The following is a 20,104-nucleotide window of genomic DNA, read 5'->3' as shown; positions in this document are numbered from 1 at the left end:
TTTATTGAGCGGTGCCTCTGTTGAAGACTGTACGCCTTTTGAAGGAGTACTGAATTTTCCAAATACTCAAAGTGCAATCTTATGTACTCGTGAAATAGAGAAGCTTCTATCAAAAAGTGATGCATGGAATACAGTTGCGCAAGTATTTATGTGCATGCACTGGATAATGTTTTGGCAATGACTACTAATTCTTTCCTCCCACACCGATGTCCACAGTATACTGGGACAGGGCCAGACTGGGGACACTGAGAGGGCAGTGGACTGTATGTGTGGAGGGCACCGGGTTTTGAGCAGAATGGGTACTTAAGGGTTGGAGTATTCACTATTGCCAAATGCGATGGGGCACAGGGATGCCCCAAAGGTGGGGCACACTGGGAATATGCCCTGTTGCCTTGTGGGCCAGTTCAAGCCTGTTCTGGGAACGTATTCCATCTCTTTTTATGGTTTCCCCTTTATTTTTAAAAAATTGCGTCCAGGTAAGGAGTATGTAATCTGGTGATAACTTGGTAATTTGTTTTAATCAGAGAACAAGCAAGGACTGGATGGAATCTGACTGTAGGGTTGTGCACAGACCAAAAAACACAGTTTGGTACAGATTTGAACCAATTCGAACCGAATTGGAGCATTGCTCCAAACTGGTTCAGTAAAACCGACTGACTGGTCCAGTCCGTTAGATCCAACCGATTTGTGCAGTCAATATCCTTGTAACAGGGAAACCTATGGATTCCCCTTTAAAAGTACAGGAGGAGGTGGGCAACCCTTCCAAGGGTAAGGGGCGGCCAGGTGGGTGTGACGAAAGATGTAAAAAGCTGCTTACCCAGCCAGCATGCCTGCCAGCCCCACCACTCACCCCCGCAGGCCAGCTCCAAGTGAGCTCCCCCCTCCTTTACCAAGCCCCCAGTTCGGTCTGCTATCAAATCTCTGAACTGGCCCCAGATTGAGGCAAACCGGTTCAGCATGAACCATTCATGCACTCCCCTAGCTGACTACATGCTCACCGACAGCTCCATCACAGAACATAGGAAGCTGCCTAATAGTGAGCCAGACTCTTGGTCCATCTACCCCCATATTGTCTGACTAGTGTGTGCTGACATTCCTACATAGCCAAACTGTTGGGGGCTCCAATCACACGACAGCTAGGTTAGCCCAAGTATTCTGTGCATCTTTGGCACGTTGGCTGCTGTTACAGAGTTCTGAACAGAAGGGAGAACAATTTCTTTAAATCCCCTGGTAGAGAGTTCCTGACTTCCAGCTGTTTAAAAAGAGTGATTGAATTTCACAGGAAGGAACCCTCTCAACATCTCACATAGGGATGCTGAGGGTTAGCACGGCAGCTTCCACTTCAGAATGATTTGGTGAATTGGATCCACTCACAACCGTTTTTATCTTCTTTATTCAAATTTCTAACTGCACTCTGCAAAACCCAAGCTTGCGGCCAGTAACACCAGTTTAGGGGAAGAGCGCTGGTCTTATGGTAGCAAGAATGAATTGTCCCCTTCATTAAGCAGGGTCCACCCTGGTTAGCATTTGAATTGGAGACCACATGTGAGCGCTACAAGACATTCCCCTTAGGGGATGGAGCCGCTCTGGGAAGAGCAGAAGGTTTCAAGTTCCCTCCCTGGCATCTCCAAGAAAGGGCTGAGAGAGATTCCTGCCTGCGACCTTGGAGAAGCCACTGCCAGTCTGTGTAGACAATACTGAGCTAGATGGACCAATGGTCTGACTCAGTAAGTATATGGCAGCTTCCTATGTACCTAAGTTTTAAAAGATGTATAAGAGTACTGGCTGGTGCCAGACAGAGCCACAAAGGACTGTTCCTGAAACCCCGGAGAGCGGCTGCCAACCAGCATAAACAATGCTAAACTAGGTTGACCGATAGCCTATCAACTTCATATGTCCTGATAAAAGCTGTTGCTTTTGAGGCGGTGTGAACTGTTTATCCATGATTGTTTTAAGGAAAAGTATGATCATCAAGCAGACTATGAACGGACACCTAAAGCAATCCTGCAGACATAACTGGAACAACAGGATGGGATTCAGGATATGCAAATATCTTCCCCCCTCTTTCTCTGCTCCCCCCGCCCCGATTTCACAAGCAAGGTTGCTGATCAGTCACGTGATGCTATTAAGCCCAGGGAGGTCATCCAGTCAAGGATAGAGCCGTGAGAAATTTGCATGATGCAAGCTACGATGGTCACCTGCCAGTTATTAACTCTACCAATAATAATACTTCACATTTAGATCACATTTCTAAATGCGTAAACGGTACAACTCTGTACAGCAGGGCTGCACAACTCGGGCCCTCTGGCTGCTGTTGGACTATAACTCCCAATTCCCCTAGCCACAGTGGCCAAAGGCTGCTGGGAGTTGTTGCCCAACATCAGCTGGATTGTTGAAGTTGTGAAGTCCTGCTACAAAGGTAAAGGTAAAGTGTGCTGTTGAGTCGGTGTCGACTCCTGGCGACCACAGAGTCCTGTGGTTGTCTTTGGTAGAATCCAGGAGGGGTTTACCATTGCCTCCTCCCGCACAGTATGAGATGATGCCTTTCAGAATCTTCTTCTATCACTTCTGCCCGATATAGGTGTTTCCCCATAGTCTGGGAAACATACCAGTGGGGATTTGAACCAGCAACTTCTGGCTTGCTAATCAAGTCATTTCCCCGCTGCACCATTAGGCAGCTAGGCTACAAAGGTAAGCCTGTATTATTTATTGCATTGCAGAGAGGGGACCGAAGAAGAAATTCCATGTTATATATGCCAATACATTTTCCCTGAACCCATGACCGTAATCCCCACCAATGTAGGCATGAGTGGGACCATTTACAGAGCTAGGCTGGTTTAGCCCTTCTTTTTCTATTCCAGGGCTGCTCAACTTCTGCCCTCCTGCAGATGTTAGCCTACAACTCCCATAACCCCTGGCTATTGGCCACTGTGGCTGGGTATTATGGGGGTTTTAGTCCAAAAACACCTGGCGGGGCCCAAAGTTGAGCAGACCTGGTCTACTGACAGTCCCACATAAATGTTCCCAGGTTGCTTTTCCCTGCTGCTAGGCCAAAGCCTTCATTCCCTTGACACTTCATCTCACTCCTGCCCTTTGTCCCCCACCTCTGAAATTACCAGTGCCAAAAGGAGCCAGGAGAAAAGCCTCCATACTCCTTTACTCCCTGCCATGAGGAAGCAAGTGCCAGCTTTCCACAGGTTCCCCTCTAAAATTACACACACACACACACACACACACGCCCGCTGCCGCACTTCTCCAATGGAGTCTTGGGAATGACGTGTGTGTGTGTGTGTGTGTGTGTGTGTGTGTGTGTGTGTGTGTGTGTCCTGGAATGTGTAGTCTCTTCTGGGGCTGTGGACATAACATGCAAAGAGAGCCTTAGCAGGCAAGAAAAATGTTTAGCAGCATCCCCTCCCAATGCCTCCCTACAGTAGTTGCAAGGGAAACATAGGGCTAGGAATCCTGCATATCCCTCATTATACATTGCACCATCCTGATGGCGATTTTACTACTTTGATGATCCACGGAAGGGCAAGTGTGCATTCACATATCGTCCAGCTTTAAGTCAAAGTCCCTGCGAGGTACCAGGGAGCACTCCATACACTATTCGGATTTTTCATTCCTCATTGGAACTTAGCCCGATATATGTCCGGGTCTTTAAAAAAAACCACTTTTTGCATCAGTTTCATAGGCAAATCCGAACTACTACTTCAACCAATACACAAATAAGATGGTCCCTGTACCCAAAGGGCTCACAATCTAAAAATATACATAAGGCAGATACCAGCAACAGACACTGGAAGGATGCTGTGGTAGGGGTGTGCATGAAACCAGCTGGCCTGATTCATTTCAAGTCCGAATTGTACTCGAACTGGACCGGGCCAGTTTGGTTTTGCCCCCCTTGATCCCCCTGGCTCAGTTCAGCCCCCCCTCCAGGGGCCTTCCCCAAGGCTGCCTGCGGGGCAGTCATCCCCCCTCCCCCTGCCCCAGATTTATGCCTTAAACCGCCCATTTTGGGCTGTCTTCGGCCCTTTCCATGCCTTTCCCCTATCATGGTGGAAGTGGTGTTCATGGGGCCCCCTTGCGTTCATGGAAGAGGTAAGATTTGAACCAGGGACTTCCTAGTTCACACTGGCTTTCCCGTTTTGACCATTTCTAACCCAAAGAGCCTTTCAGCATCATGGTTATACGGCAGACAGGATTGTCATAAGCAGGACGGTGAAGGGCTGGCAGCACCACTTCTCTTACCATTCTTAAGCCAGCTAAGAGCAGGAAATCTGAGGTGAAATGGCTAATTCAACCTTCTAGAAGGTCATAGGTGGAAAGTATGCCAACTGGCAGTCGCCCATGGGTCAGATTTTTCCATCTTTTCATTCTCACCATTTGATGTGTGTGTGTGTGTGTGTGTGTGTGTGTGTGTGTGTGTATTAGAGATCCAGCATGGAATGGTGGTTAGGATGTTGGACTAGGACAAGGGATACCCAACACAGATTATGACTATCTTTACTCAAAAGGAAGAGGACTCTGAATTTAAGATGACCCACTGATTTCTAACATTTCTAACATCAAAGAATTGGGTGGGGGGACTCGTCTTTGATTCAGATAAATACAGTATGTGGAGACAGGCTGATTTAACTCAGCGGTGATAGTCTGGAGTGGCTGGTGCTAGAATCAGGAACCCAGAGTGCTGTTCTAAGCTGGCTCCTGTGCTGAGCCTCTAGGGCTACATGGCGGAGGTCCTGCTTGGCCAGTGAAGGTTCTCCTGGTAGTTGAGGGGTCATTGGCTCCTCACAACTGGAAGTTGCTATAGATACTTCCTGTAAGGGCTGACATTTTGCCTGGGCAATTATAATCTTTCCTGGCTCAAGGACCCGTTCCTGGCTTTGACTCCCTCAGCTCTAACTCCTGGCCCTGGCTTTCTTATTCCTGGCACCCACTTGATGGCTGCCTATGGCTCAACCCTGACACACAGCCCAGTGAAATTAGCATTTGATCGGGACACATTTAGAATAAAAACTTGAAAGAATTCTCAGTGTGTGCTCATTTGATAGCCATTATGAGCATGGGAAGTCCCCCTAAAATCCCAGGCTATGAAATTCTATCGAAAACTCTGCTCCAAAGTCTGACTATTTGAAAGCAAGAATGTTCAATTGAGTTCATGACATATTTGTTTCAGAACATAGGAACATAGGATGCTGGCTTATACTGAGTCAGACCATTGCTCCTTCTAGTTCAGTATTGCCTGGCAGCAGCATCTCCGGGGTTGCAGGCAGGAATCTCTCTCAGCCCTATCTGGAGAAGCCAGGGAGATGGAACCTTCTGCATGCAAGCATACACGTGCTTTTCCCAGAGCGGCCCCATCCCCTAAGGGGAATATATTTCGGAGCTCACACATGAAGTCTCCTATTCAAATGCAAACCAGGACAGAGCCTGCTTAGCAAAGGAGACAATTCATGCTTGCTGTACAAAACATTTTGTACAGCAAAGGATATACAAAGCGTTTTGAGCACAAATTGGGCTGTTTTGAGTGTTACGAGTTCAAAACAAAATGTCCTTCAAATAAAGGGCTGTTTCAAGTTAAAACTTTTCAGGCGTTTCGAGTACACTTTTGGAGGGCTGCTTTTCCAGGGAGAGCTGGTCTACCAATTGGGGTCAGAGGGTAGACCAGGCCTCTGCTCCAGACCTAGCATGTTGGCCTCCAGTAGATCAAAGGACTGGTCTTCCCACTGCATGAGGTGGGTAGACCAGGCCTCCGCTTTGGACTGGGCATGTCGGCCCAGCTCGGAGGACTGGTCTAGACCAGTCTTCCGAGGTGAGCTGATGCACTAGGTCCAGAGCAGAGGACTGGTCTACCTGCCTACTCCAATCGGTAGACCAGCTCTCCCCAGAAAAAGAGCCCTCCAAAATGGTGTTTGAAACATTTCAAGTTTGTTTCATTGAAAAAGCCGGCTTGGCCACTGTTTTGACAAAACATTTCAAGCATTTTGCATTTCATTTTCAGCTCGAAATGAAATGCAAAATCCATTTTAGCTTTTTGTTCTAAATGTTTGGGTTGGGCCGAAATATTGCTAATTGCACTGGGCTACCGTATTTGTACAAATTGTACAATTTGTGCCGGTGGGGGCCAGTGGTGATGCACACTGAAATATCCTCCAAAGTATTTATAAAAGATAACAACTTCTTGTAAACTTCTGAACCCTTTTGGCACAAGTCTATGTTTTGGTCTCAGTTTAAAATTAATCATCTTATGGCTGCAGAATCTCAAAAACGAGTTAATCGGTAACTTAGATGCTTATCAACAGCTCTTAGCCATTTATTCCTATCTTGCAAAGCTGGGCTGTTTGCTTTATCTTTTTTTTTAATAAGTAACCACCAGCTAAGTGAATAAATACACCTGTTCTTGCAGAACACAAGGAATTCTCTTTTACTGAACTATTCCATGGGGAGTGAACTTGATTTCTGCAAGGTCAGAGAACAAATGCACCAGTTTAGCAACCCCTTTAATGGCAAGTCTTATGATTCTGCAAATGCATCAGAGCAAAATGAGAGAATCGTACTTCTCAGCAAGGCAGTAAAACTATGTCTGGGTTGCACCATTTCACTTTTAAATGCAGGGTTGGATCTAGAATGATGGAATGCTTGTTCCCTCCAAAGAAATTCATTGCACATAGAAAATGAGGAGGGAGAATGCTAGCCTAAAACTCTCCCCAATGCTAACTATATGTGGAAAGATCTTGGAGGGGGTATAAAGGGACACTCAGATGTGTTTCCCATCGGCAGTCTGAAGTTATACAGTCCATACACAGGCAGAGGCATAGCAATTCCTAGAGAACTAGGCCTTAGGAAAACACATTGTACCAGTATGTTGTTCTGCATATATTCCTGCCCAGAGAGCTGGAAGAGATGCAAATCTGGAAGAGGTGATGGGTGGCTTCCAACAATCACCTATAAGTAGGCACAAAGTATAAGAGTGAACCAGAGGTTCCTGGAAAGCACATGCTCCCAGTGGGCATATCATCTGTAGCCACCACTGCATGTGGTTTACAGTTTTGGCCCAAAATTCTACCAAGATGCTCCACCCAACTTGACAACTAGGTTTAAAGTTGGGAGATACTTGGTCGAATTTCAGTGGAAGTCAGTACCTGGGTGCGTCAGTGGGTTTGTCGGCATGCCTACCAGTGTGTGTGCTCTCCAGGAACAAAATAATGCAAAACCAGCTCCATCTCTAGATTAGATGGGCAGCCAGATGTGTGATGGTGTGTTTATAATCCTTTCAGTATGAATTGTTCTCTCTGTGTACTGTGTCAGATGGCGAATGAATTTACAAATCCATGTATGCTCCTAATAAAACAATCTTCATGGCTCTTATTGACCTAGTGACTGATTGTTCAATGCATATACTGCCTTTCATAAAACTCATCCTAAGGCAGTTTACAAACATTAATAATATAAAATTCCATAAAATTCCATAAAATCACATTAAAATATTAAAATAAATTAAGACCATAAAAACATAAGAACACCAAAAAGCAACAGCCATAAACAACAAAGACAGAGCAGCTGGAAAGGAGAGATTGGCAACCTTAAAGAGGCAAAAGCCTGAACAAATAAAAGTTGTTTGTAATAGAACAATAAAACTTTGTTGTTGTTTTTAAAAAAAGAATATTTATATACTGCTTCCCAACCAAAAAAAGTTCACAAAGCAGTTTCCATAAAAAAGAAACAAGATGATTTTCTGTCCTAAAAGGGCTCACAATTCTTAAAAAAGAAACACAAGGCAGACACTAGCAACAGCCATTGGAAAAATGCTGTGCTGCGGATGAATAAGGACAATTCTCCCCCTACTAAACGTAAAGGGAGCCACCGCTTTGCAGGCTATGCAGAGTTGACGGGCCCCAGGATTCCTTTTCTTACAGTGTTGAAATTGCTAGCTAATATAGCACTATAGTAAATGCTCTTTAGAGGCTCCATTTCAATCCCCTTTGCAACCCACTGAAGAAAGGCATGGCCTCAGCAACACTAAAGGGTGTGGCTAAGATGTGGAAGCACCTATGAAAGGGTAAACGTTGGTCTGAAGTTTAGGGAAGTTTTCTGACTATAACCGCAGTTCTAGAGTGTGGCCCCCTCACTAATTTTTTATGGGCTGTGTGTGAAGCCTCAGCTGAAGCTGAATACACAGTTGCCCTGGCACCATGTGGAGACGACAATTCTCACCATGCAGTGCTGCTGCTTTGGCCACTGCTGGGCTGAGCTCCTTTAAGGAAAACGGAGCCCTATTGAGCCCCTGCAACATCTTGGAAGGAAGTCTCCCAGTGCTGGGAACGTGTACCCCTTCCAAGTGCTCAGAGGCGCTCTTGCCCCTGGACTTCAGAGCCAGAGTCCAGGGCCTCCACAGCCCCCCAAATCTTCTTTAGTCTGTCCCAGGTGGTGTGGTCTCCCGGTGCAGCATGATGATGCTTATTTTCCAGCGGGGGGGGGGGGCTCCAAAGGCCTTTAGGTCCAGGCTCCAAAATTATCTAGGTGCACCTCTGCTAGTGCTTTCCCCACAGAGCTCTTAAGATAAGGTTCTTTCTCTCTTAAAGGGCCCTCCCAGCACTGAGGAAAGCACAGTACATTGCTCATCACAATGGCAAATGGCTCTCGGGTTGAAGGGTTTTGTTTGTTTGTTTGTTGCTTGTTTTTGCCAAAGGGTACCCGCCCCCGCCCCCCCCCCCCCGCCGCTTGAAAAATAGTGAAAATCATTGGTCTAGAGAGGTTGTAAAATCCCCTTCCTTGGAAATTTTCAGTCACCATCTGGCAAAGCTGAGGGTTCTTCCTGAAGTCTGCTTACATCAATGATGCAGAGAATGACTTTGTGCCTCTAATATGTCCTTTCTGAATTTGTGAATGCAGATGAAGCAGTGCATCACACAGGAAACAGAGATGTCACTTAATACCAGTGAGAGCCCCTGAAATGGTGGCCCGGTAGTTTGAAAGATACTATCGATTTTGACTTTCCCTTTTCCCGGCAAACAATCGCAGTCTCAGAGTTCTGCGCTGGTAATTGGCATCGCCGTCATGTCAAAAGGTACTTCCTACAGCCGCCACCCCCACCCCCCCACACCACTCAATTCACAACAGTACAGTAGTGGAGAAACAGGAAACAGGACAGGAACTCTCTCATCAAAGCAGCACTTCCTGTTTCAGGATTTATTATCATTTATTACAGAGATTCCTGTCATGACTTTCCATGCAAAAAAAAAAAAGGTGCATTCAAGGTGGCCTGAACAAAATGTGGGTCTAAAATAATAATTGTGTTTCTTACACATGGGAGTCAGGCACTGCCTAAGGAGGCAGACAGTCAAAGGGAAAGTACAAAATCATTAAAAACTAGTAGAGAAGGAGAATGCTAGCCTTAAAACCACACAACAAGTTGTAATAATAGACTAGCTGAAAAAGTGGAACACTGAGACATTTTTAGACATGGGAAAGAATCTATTCACTGAAAATCAGCTGGCAACACATTCTGTAAATAAGCATGGAATAAGGCTGTGGATGTTTTGGCACCCTTGCAAAGTATAACTTTAGCAACCCCTCACATTCAGTCAAAATTATATTCTGTAACATACAGACTCTGCCTTTGCTCAGGGGACAAGTTTGGAGTAACTGTTCTATGGAGCCAGCCAGGCCCCTATGGGTTCCTTGGGCCACCTGGGTTTAAGAGCTGCAGTACCAGTTTCAGCCATTATATGGGTGGTGCTGCAGAGACCAGGTGGATAGCACCCACTGCCAGGGAGCTACTGTGGTGGCTCAGGGAGTAAGCAGGAATGGCTCATCCTAATGAGCGGGGGAGGCTCTTTTGGGGGAGCCACTTCAGGGGGCAACGAGGGCGAGGGCCTGGTGACATTTTTTGGCTTCTGTTGTTTTTGGCTCCTAGGTGTTTCAGATGTGTCTTGGTTTGTCTGGGGATGGGGAGACAGGGGGTGCGTCCACTGACTGTGGGGTGGCTATTCCGGTGGTGGTGGGGAATAGAGGAAGTAAAGTTGGCAGGTCAGCATGTTGTTACAGGGGAAGGGAAGTCAGAAATCTATTAGCTGTTTCCACTTCTGGCTGCCCTGCCAGCTCTTTGACCTTGGGGAGCAGTGCCAACCTCCCACAGACTCTCACCTTGTTCCTCTTTAATGCCAGGTCTGTCCAGAACAAATCAGAAACCATCCATGATGTGATTCTGGATGAAGGTGCCGACCTGGTATGTATTACAGAGACTTGGTTGGGGAGAGCTTGGTGGCCCAGTCTGGTCCCAGGTTCTCCCTCCAGGGTACTCCATTGAGGAGCAGGTGCAGGGACATGGGCGTGGAGGTGGAGTGGCTGTGGTCTATAAGAATAACCTCTCCCTGACCAGGATCCCTGTGGAAGTGTCTGACCATATTGAATGTGTGTACCTAAGTTTGAGGACCAGGAATAGACTGGGACTTTTCTTGGTGTACTGATTGCCCTGCTGCTCAATGGAGTCCCTAACAGAGCTGATGGACTTGGTCTCGGGTTTGGCATTGGAGTCTCCCAGGCTTGTGGTGCTTGGGGACTTCAATATCCACTTTGGGGCCAATTTGTCTGGGGCGGCTCAGAAGTTCATAGCAGCCATGACAACTATGGGCCTATCCCAAAGGGTCTCGGGGCCAACGTACATGGCAGGTCACACGCTTGATCTGGTCTTTCACTCTGATCAGGATGGTGTTCCGTGGGTAGGGACTCCTGTGATTTCCCCATTGTCATGGATGGACCACCATCTGGTTAAGGTTGGACTCACAGTCACACCCCACCTTCACAGAGGTGAGGGGCCCATTAGAATGGTCCATCCAAGAAGGTTATTGGATCCAATAGGGTTCCAAGAAGCCTTGGAGGGATTTAGTGTTGGCTGTGCCAGTGATCCTGTTGCTGCCCTGGTGGAGAACTGGAACAGTAAGCTCACCAGGGCAGTAGACATGATAGCACCTAAGAGTCCTCTCCAACCTGCTTCAAAATTGGCCCCTTGGTATATGGAGGAACTACGGGGGCTGAAGCGGCGAGGTAGATGACTGGAGTGCAAATGGAGGAAGACTCGACTTGAATCCGACAGATTACAACATAGAGCACATTTGAAGATCTATGCTCTGGCAATACGTGTGGCAAAGAAGAGATTCTTTTCGGCCCATATTGTGTCCTCAAGTTCACGTCCAGCGGAGTTGTTAAGGGTTGTGAGAGGGCTAACAAGTGCCTCTCCTCCCTTGAATCAGAATTTGGAACCATCTATTACCCGCTGAGAGGTGTTTAATGATTTTTGTGTGAATAAAATCTCTTGTATTTGGGCCGACTTGGATTTAGACCCCACAATTACTGCAGTGTCTGAATTGGAGGTGTTCAGCGACTCCTCTTATGTGGTTAGGCTGGATTAGTTTCAGTTTGTGACTCGTGAGGATGTGGACAAGCTGCTTGGAGCGATGCAGCCTACCACCTGTTCTCTTGACACTTGCCCGGCATAGCTAATACTATCTGGCATGGAGGTTGTTGTAGAAGGCCTAGTAGAGATCATAAATGCTTCTCTGAGGGAGGGCAAGATGCCTCCTTGCCTTAAAGAGGCAATTATTAGACAGCTTCTGAAGAAGCCCACCTCGGAGTCCTCAGAGTTGAGCAACAATAGGCTTGTCTCCAACCTTAAAATGCTGGGAAAGGTAATTGAGAGGGTGGTGGCCACCCAACTCCAGACAGTCTTGGAGGAAACTGATTATCTAGAACCATTTCAGACTGGCTTTCAGGTGAGCTATGGGGTGGAGACTGCCTTGGCCGGCCTGATGGATGATCTCCAATTGGGAATTGACAGAGGAAGTGTGACTCTGTTGGTCCTTTTGGACCTCTTGGTGGCTTTCGATACTATCAACCCTAGTATCTTTCTGGAGCATCTGAGGGGGTTGGGGGTGGGAGGCACTGCTTTGCAGTGGTTCCACTCTTACCTCTCAGGCAGATTCCAGATAGTGTCCCTCGGGGAATGTTGTTCTTCAAAAACTGAAGTTCGGTATGGTGTCCCTCAGGGCTCCATATTGTCTCTGATGTTGTTTAACATTTACATGAAATTGCTGGGAGAGATAATCAGGAGATTTGGTACAGGGTGCTATCAGTATGCTGATGACACCCAAATCTTTTTCTCCATGTCAGCATCATCAGGAGAAAGCATAACCTCCCTAATTGCCTGCCTGGAAGCAGTGATGGGCTGGATGAGAAGTAACAGGCTGAGACTGAATCCAGATAAGACAGAAGTACTTATTGTGCAGCGTCGGAACATGGGAGATGATTTTGATCTGCCTGTTCTGGATGGGGTCACACTTCCCCAGAAGGAACAGGTACGCAATCTGCGGGTGCTTCTGGACACAAAACTCTCCCTGGTGTCCCAGGTTGAGGCAGTGGCCAGAGGTGCCTTTTATCAGCTTTGGCTGATAGGCCAGCTGCATCCGTTTCTTGAGATAAATGACCTCAGAACCTTAGTACATCTGCTGGTCACCTCCAGACTTGACCACTGCAATGTGCTCTACGTGGGGTTGCCTTTGTACATAGTCCAGAAACTGGTTAGTCCAGAATGCGGCAGCCTGGTCGGTCTCTGGGTCATCTCAGAGAGACCATATCACTCCTATCTTAAAAGATCTACACTGGCTGCTGATAAGTTTCCGGGCAAAGTACAAGGTTTTGGTTATAACCTATAAAGCCCTAAACAGCTTGGGACCTGGGTATTTAAGAGACCGTCTTCTTTGCTATGAACCACACCGCCCATTGAGATCATCTGAAGAGGTTCATGTGCAGTTGTCACCGGCTCGTCTGGTGGCTACTCAGGGACAGACCTTCTCCATTGCTGCCCCGAGGCTTTGGAACACACTTCCTGCTGAAATAAGAGCTTCCCCATCTCTTACAACTTTTTAAAAGACAGTCAAAACACATTTGTTCACCCAGGCTTTTAATTATATATTGTTTTAATTGTGTTTTAATAGTTTTAATGTTTTAAAGTTTTAATTGTTGAAATGTGTTAATCTTTCTATTGGTTGTTTTTATTGTTCTGTAAACCGCCAAGAGAACTTGCATTTTGGGCAGTATAAAAATGTGTCAAATAAATAAATAAATAGCTGCCGCTGCTTCCCAGAGCTCCATTTGCTCCTCTCTCTCCCCAACTGGCCCCAGTATTAATGAGATCCATTGAGCGACCGATGGGGTAGGAGAGGAGAGGAGCAAACAGAGTTCTGGGAAGCAGAGGCAGTTATGCCTCCTTTTGGCATCCCTCCACCCGGCTTGTTAGGATGAGCCACGCCTGGCAGTAAGATCACCCAGTCCTGCTATCATAGCCTCCAGACTGAGACCACCTGTGCTTCAGTGTAGTGCAGTTCTTTTTACAAAGGAATAAACAAGTTATGGAGTCTATTAATGATTATTAGCCTTGTTTGAAAAAACCAAGCCTCAATCATCAGTGACAGAATACCTCTGATGACTAGCAGCTGGTGACTAGTAACAGGGGATGGTTATATCCCTCTTGTGCTGAGGTCCCTGTGAGCATATGACTAGTCATTAACTGGAGGGCACAGTAAGAGTATGGTGTGGCGGACAGATGACTAGATTGGGATCATGGAGATCTGGATTCCAACTACCCATGCATCCGTGAAGTCCACTGGGTGGACTTTTCCGGTTAGTGACTCACTACTTCTCAGCATAACCTAGCTCTCTGGGTTGTTGTGTGGGGTAGCGAATTAACAACAACAACAAAAAATATTTATATACTGCTTTTCAACAAAGGTTTTCAAAGCAAAAACTTTTTATATAGAGAAATAATAAATAAGCTAGCTGGCCCGGGCGCAGAGCATCTGTGCCTCTAGTTCTCCCTCATTCTCTGCCCCTCGTTCTCAGCCCTCCCCCTCCTCTTCCCTCTTCCCCACTCCAATGTTTTTTCTCTCTGGCCGGCCACCTGGCCAGCTGCTTTTTCCAGCCAGCCACCACTTTCTCTCCCCTGCCCACTGCCACTGCTGCTGCTTTCTCTCCCCCCCCAGCCAGTTTCTCCCCCCCACCGCCACTGCCGCCACTGCTTTCTCTCCCTACCTGCCTGCCTGCCCATTTCCTAGCCTGTCCATTGGCCTTATGTTCCTCGCCGCCGTCACTTTCCTCTCCCCCTCCCCTCACTCGCGAACTCTCACAAGAGCTGCCATGCATGGGATTAGTGACAGATACGTCAAAGAGAATTTTATAGATAGATAAATAAGATGGCTCCCTGTCCCCATAGGGCTCACAATCTAAACAGAAACTCAAGATAGACACCAGCAGCAGTCACTGGAGGTACTGTGCTGGGGGTGGATAGGGCCCGTTACTCTCCCCCTGCTAAATAAAGAGAATCAGAGAGAGAGAGAGAGAGAGAGAGAGAGAATTGCTTGTGAGATCCATCTAGCCGTGGAGTGCATTGACTCAAGCAGACAAATGTACCCTGGGAAACTCACAAGGATGTATAACTATAATTGGTCATTTCCTGTAACTTGATCCCAGCAACTGGTACTCAGAGGTATACTACTTCTGGCTATGGAAGTTCTATTTAGCTATCACAACAAATAGCCACTGATATGCCTATCCTCCATATCTTAGGGGGAAATGACATGTTGGTGTTGAACGTCACGTAGCCTCCCTGTAGGTTGGCACCTGCCCCATCGCTTTTCCAATGAGACATTCCCCTGAAGAAGGGCTGCAAGGGAGAGCCAACTGAGCTCAAACCCAAAATGCCTCCAGCTTTAGGGAGTTGGGCAAGGCAGCAATGGACTGCTTGCAATATGAGGGTTCCAAGGAGGGTGCAGCAACAAAGTAAGAGAAACCAGGTGAGCTCAAGAGCCCCATCGAAGGGGAAACACCAGTGTGGGATTGAAAGTCAGAACGTGTGCAAACAGGAATAGCTGTAACGGCTTTATTGCCGATTGCATCAGAGTGAATAACTACCCTAAAGTAGGTAATAGCAGAATCATATGACAGTGAGAGTCATCACATGCCTTGTCGTGTACCTGACAGACGTGATTCCATGGAGCAAGACTGCAGCTCTGGTGTGAAAGAACATAACCTGGCAAAGGGAATACTGGAAGGTCAGACTGCATGTGGCAGCAGGTCTATGGGCTAAAATTCAAGCTGGGCTGAATTCACATAAAATACTAGACAGAAAAGAAACATGGGCCGTATCCAGTGAAAGTGAGTCACAACAAAGTCCCATTGAAGTGAATCGAACTTAAGATGGGTGGGTCCAGTTCATGGTGCTTAATCACGAACAACTTTATCTGGGAACAATCCTGTGTGTTGTACTCAGGCACTGCAAATTAACTGCCCACTCTCCCCTTAAGTACAGCTTGTCTTCCAGATCCCCCCTCCCGCTTTAACCTTGGGCTAGGAGAAACACTGCTGCAGGCCCCCATTAAGTGCCCTGCCAGGGCTGCATATAAAATCCTATTTCATAAATCTATTGCCAACTATGAATTCAGCCTATGCATTCAAATATCATTGGGGACCCCCAGTTAATTAGCAGAGCACTAAAGAAGCTACCCACTCCAGTTACAGAGAAGAATGCAGAGTTTAGTTGTTGCAGCTATTTAGAGAAAACACATGGAGATTATTGTAGAACTAAATACTAAGTATTTATTAGTGAAGTACACTTTGGATAGAAAAGACCTAATCCTTAATCTAAAGAACTACATAAAGAATAGGTAGGAAGAGAGAGAGAGATGTTTCCATCTGCTCTCTAAGAGGAAAGGAAGTGAATTTGACTCTCACAGGAAATACCTGAGGAATCCAATCAGGGATCATAGAGTAGAGACAGGTAGAACAACTAGGGAGACTCTTACTCACTACCTCTACTCCCAGTGCCCCTAGTGGTCATTAGGATAGTTGGTGCAAAAGAATGGTGGGGGGAAATGGTGGGAAAAATTCACTGCATCTCCGACAAATAAAAATACATGAACAAAACTCAAATTGAGTTCTGAGTCAAAGTCCTCTAGAGTTCAGGCTCCAGATAAGGCCCTGTGTGTGACCCACTACAGAAGGGGGTATATTCTCCAAATGAGAGCAATGACCAGCTTACTGGTGTAACATGCTGACGTGCAAATAACTTTGAAACATCCTTCATTCTATCCACTTTTTTGGACCAGGGAAAAAGGGCTGCAACCACACAGCTTTTCAGGAGAAAACACCACTGACTCCACCTTCTGAACAATGAGAAACAGAGGGGTGGAGAAATTAATTTCTGCCAGGGGCAACAAAAAGGACTAACTGGGATAGGCCCATAGTTGTCATGGCCACTACGAACTCCTGAGCAGCACCAGACAAGCCAGTCCCATAGTGGATGTTGAAATCACCCAGCACCAAATGCCTAGACAACTCCAACACCAATTCAGAGTCCAGCTCCATCAGCTCAGTTAGGGAGTCTGTTAGATAGCAAAGTAAAGGGTACACCAACAGAATCCCCAGTCTATCCCATCCCCACAACCTAAAGTACAGACACTCAATATTAGTCAATTCTCTTACAGGGATCACAAGGAGATATTATTCTCTTGGACCACAGCCACTGCGCACGCACACACACACACACACACACACACTTCCCCTATCCTGCTCAACAACAGAGTATCCTGGGGGAAGGAGCTGGGCCCACACAGGACCACTAGCCTCCTCCAACCAGGTTTCAGCTAAACAAGCTAGTTTGGTGCCTTCATGTTAGATTCCTTCATGTTTGCTTCCTATGTAACTGTTGGCCCAGCTCTAAACCAGAGCCATGATCTTACATCTTTGCCTTTTTCTTGTCAGCTTTGTCTTCATTCCAGTTTTTCACAGTTGGGATCATGGCAAGGCAATAACCAGTGGATTCATCAGAGGAGGTGGGACCTGCTATCAGGACTGAAGAACTGGATGGCTTCCATAGTGTCACCCAAAGGCACAACTCTGGAGACAGACACCCCTTGCATTAAAATATCAATAATTCCACCTTTCCTCTGATGTTATACACAGTTCTTTCTGGTCTCTTATCTAGAACACCTTGCTCTTCTGTGGCACAGGCTGATAAGAGGCAAAGGTACTGAGTTTCTCAATCAATAGCATTTTAAACCTAAGAATCTCCAAGTTCACCCAGGGTAGGCCTCCATCAATGCCGTGGGTGAATCTATAAAAATAGCAAGTAAAGCACAATGTTCTAGAGGCCTTGCTTCAGAGAGTGCATTAGAGAGAAGTCATCGCAGAGTGGCAGAATGAATGTTTTGCTTGGAGAAGTTCCAGCATTTGGGTAGCTGAGCTGAGGAGGACCCTCTGTCTGAGGATGGACAGCCAGGTGCTGCAGACCACACTGGGCTTTATGCACCAAAGGTTGGATTCAGTATGGGGCAGATTCATATAAGAATGCATATTGCATCTTCTCCTTTCTCCCTTGAAAACTGGTGCAGGGATGGAGAGGCTGTATTTCATGGGAAATTACACTCTTGGCCGTTTCTGTCCAGGTTCAGGCTTCCTTGCCCCGATACAGCTTTTCCCTTACCCCCCAATGGCCCCCATTCCCCAGAGGCCTCAGTGCTCAGGGAAAAGGAGAGGCTTAATTGACCCCCTTTCCTCCTCCCCTCATGGCTCCATCCTGTCATTTTCTCTATTCTTGGGAGCCTAGGCCATCCATCTCCCTGCTATCATTCCCCTGCTTGGCCTCCTAAGACTGGCCCCAAAATAGTAGGTGGCATTGCTGGCAAGCTGAAGTTGAGAGCCCTGCACATTCATTCTGTCCCTTGGATCCTTTCAGAACAGAAAGGATATACAGATGTGCAAACAGGTTTTTAAAAACCCAAAAATACCCCTTATTCTTTCCGGGGGAGTTGTCTGAGGCGGGGGGGGGCATCCGTGGAGGTTCCCCCTCCCCCCAATGGCCTCCCTTATGAGCCATTCTTTGGCCGTTTTTCAGCCTTTCCCCCTCAGCACGGTGGCCGTATTGGAGGCCATTGTGCCTGTACAATGGGCCTCTGCATGGCCTGGCATGACCCAAGTCACGCAGAGGCCTATTGCACAGGTGCAGCAGACTCCAAAATGGCCACCATGCCAAGGGGGGAATGCCAAAAACCAGCCAAAGAATGGCCGAATGATTTCTGAAGAAAGGGAGGCCGGGGGGGGGGAGGGAAAACCTCTCTGGGACACACCCCCAACCTCTTTAGAAAACTCCCCTGAAGGGGGTAAGTTGTTTAATAAATAAATAAATAAATAAATAAATAAAATAAAACCTTGCAAACCCCCTCCAGACCGAACCAAACTGGGGCTGGGTGGGTTTTGCGGGGGTGCCAGACCAAACTGGCCCGGTCCAGTTCGGGTCCAGTTTGGACTCAAACCAAACTGGACCAGCTGGGTCTGTGCACACCCCTAGAAGGATATAAAAGCAACTTCTTTGGACTCAGACTCTGCCTCAGTATCAGACTCTGGTCTTAGTGTGGCTACTTAACTTTGATGCCTGGCTTTAGTGGTTTGGGGCCAATTGCTACCTCTCACTCTCACAGGGTTGCACCCTCACTTTTCCTGAACATTTGTTGGGCATTTGGGCTTGGGAAGGATGCATCCAGGCAGACATTTAACAGGTTCTGTTTCCCTAATCACTTCTTAGGGATGCCCCGATGGATTTCTGCCTGATGCATCTCTGATCAAAGCAAAATGTGGATGCATGGAGCCTCATCTCTAATGCCAACATCACATATCAGACTGTACAAAGTCTTTAAAGCTTATATGGCACGGAAGTTAAGATGGGCACCTTAACTTGCAATTTCCATTCTTTTTAGAGCACGAGTGAAAATGTAAAGCATCTTAACTCTCATCTGAAACTGAAGGTTTTTGATTACGGAAATGTATTTAAAACAAAGAGACTGCCACAAAGGTGTGCTAAGCTAAAGGTCTTGCTTCATTCAGCCACTAATATTGTAGCAGGTGCATTGCCAATTGTTAGAGGGCCAGTTAGGCAGGATCACTGGCTGATATTCCAAGATGCCAGGTGCTTTCTCTGAATAAGGTGTCAATGAATGAGGGAAGTCATTAAAGGTCATGTAAGGATGCACGCAGAAACCACCTGATGGAAAGGGCTGAGCATAGGAACATAGGAAGCTGCCTTATACCAAGACAGACCTTTGGTCCATCAAGCTCAGTATTGTCTACACCAGGGATTCTCAAAGTTGGATCCCCAGATGTTATTGGATTTCAACTCCCATAATCCCCAGTGGCCTTTGGTTGGGGATTATTGGAGTTGAAGTCCAATAACATCTGGGGACCCAACACTGAGAATCTCTGGTCTACACTGACTGGCAGCAGCTTCTTCAAGGTTTCAAGCAGGAATCTCTCCCAGCTTCTTCAAGGTTTCAAGCAGGAATCTCTCCCAGCCATCTCTATGCTGCCCTGGATTGAACTTGGGACATTTGCATGCAAGTAAATACTCTACTGCTGAACTATGGCCCCATCCCCCAAGAGGAACATCTTGTTGCAGATAAATTACTTATCCTCTATAAGTGACTGTAAAGTAAAGTGTACCATTGAGTCGGTGTCAACCCAACTCCTGGTGACCACAGAGCCATGTGGTTTTCTTTGGTAGAATACAGGAGGGGTTTACCATTGCCTCCTCCCGTGCAGTATGAGATGATGCCTTTCAGCATCTTCCTAGATCGCTGCTGCCTGATATAGGTGTTTCCCATAGTCTGGGAAACATACCAGCGGGGATTCGAACCAGCAGCCTCTGGCTTGATAAGTCATTACCCCACTGTGCTATTAGGTGGCTTACAGGAAGTAAAACAAGATTTTGATATTTATTACAAACTAAAACATAGGCTAAGTAAACAATAAACAGGCTAGATAGCTTCTAGACAGCAGAGAGAGGGAGAACCTCTCAGTTTGAATTCAAGACAGCAAGTGAGGAGCAGAGGAACAAACACAGTGACTCCTCCCCCAGGCCAGTACACAAACACATTCAAATATATACAAGCATGCCCCATATAAAGACCTGAGACATTGTCCATGGCAAAATCCTAACATGCCATACATTAGACAGTGTTCACATGTAGTCACCCACCCAAATACAAATCAAGGCAGACCCTGC

This window comes from Hemicordylus capensis, chromosome 4 (genome assembly GCF_027244095.1).
Source record: "Hemicordylus capensis ecotype Gifberg chromosome 4, rHemCap1.1.pri, whole genome shotgun sequence".
NCBI classification, from domain to species: Eukaryota; Metazoa; Chordata; class Lepidosauria; order Squamata; family Cordylidae; genus Hemicordylus; species Hemicordylus capensis.
The sequence above is the reverse complement of the archived record's forward strand: the minus strand, read 5'-3'. Positions refer to the sequence as shown.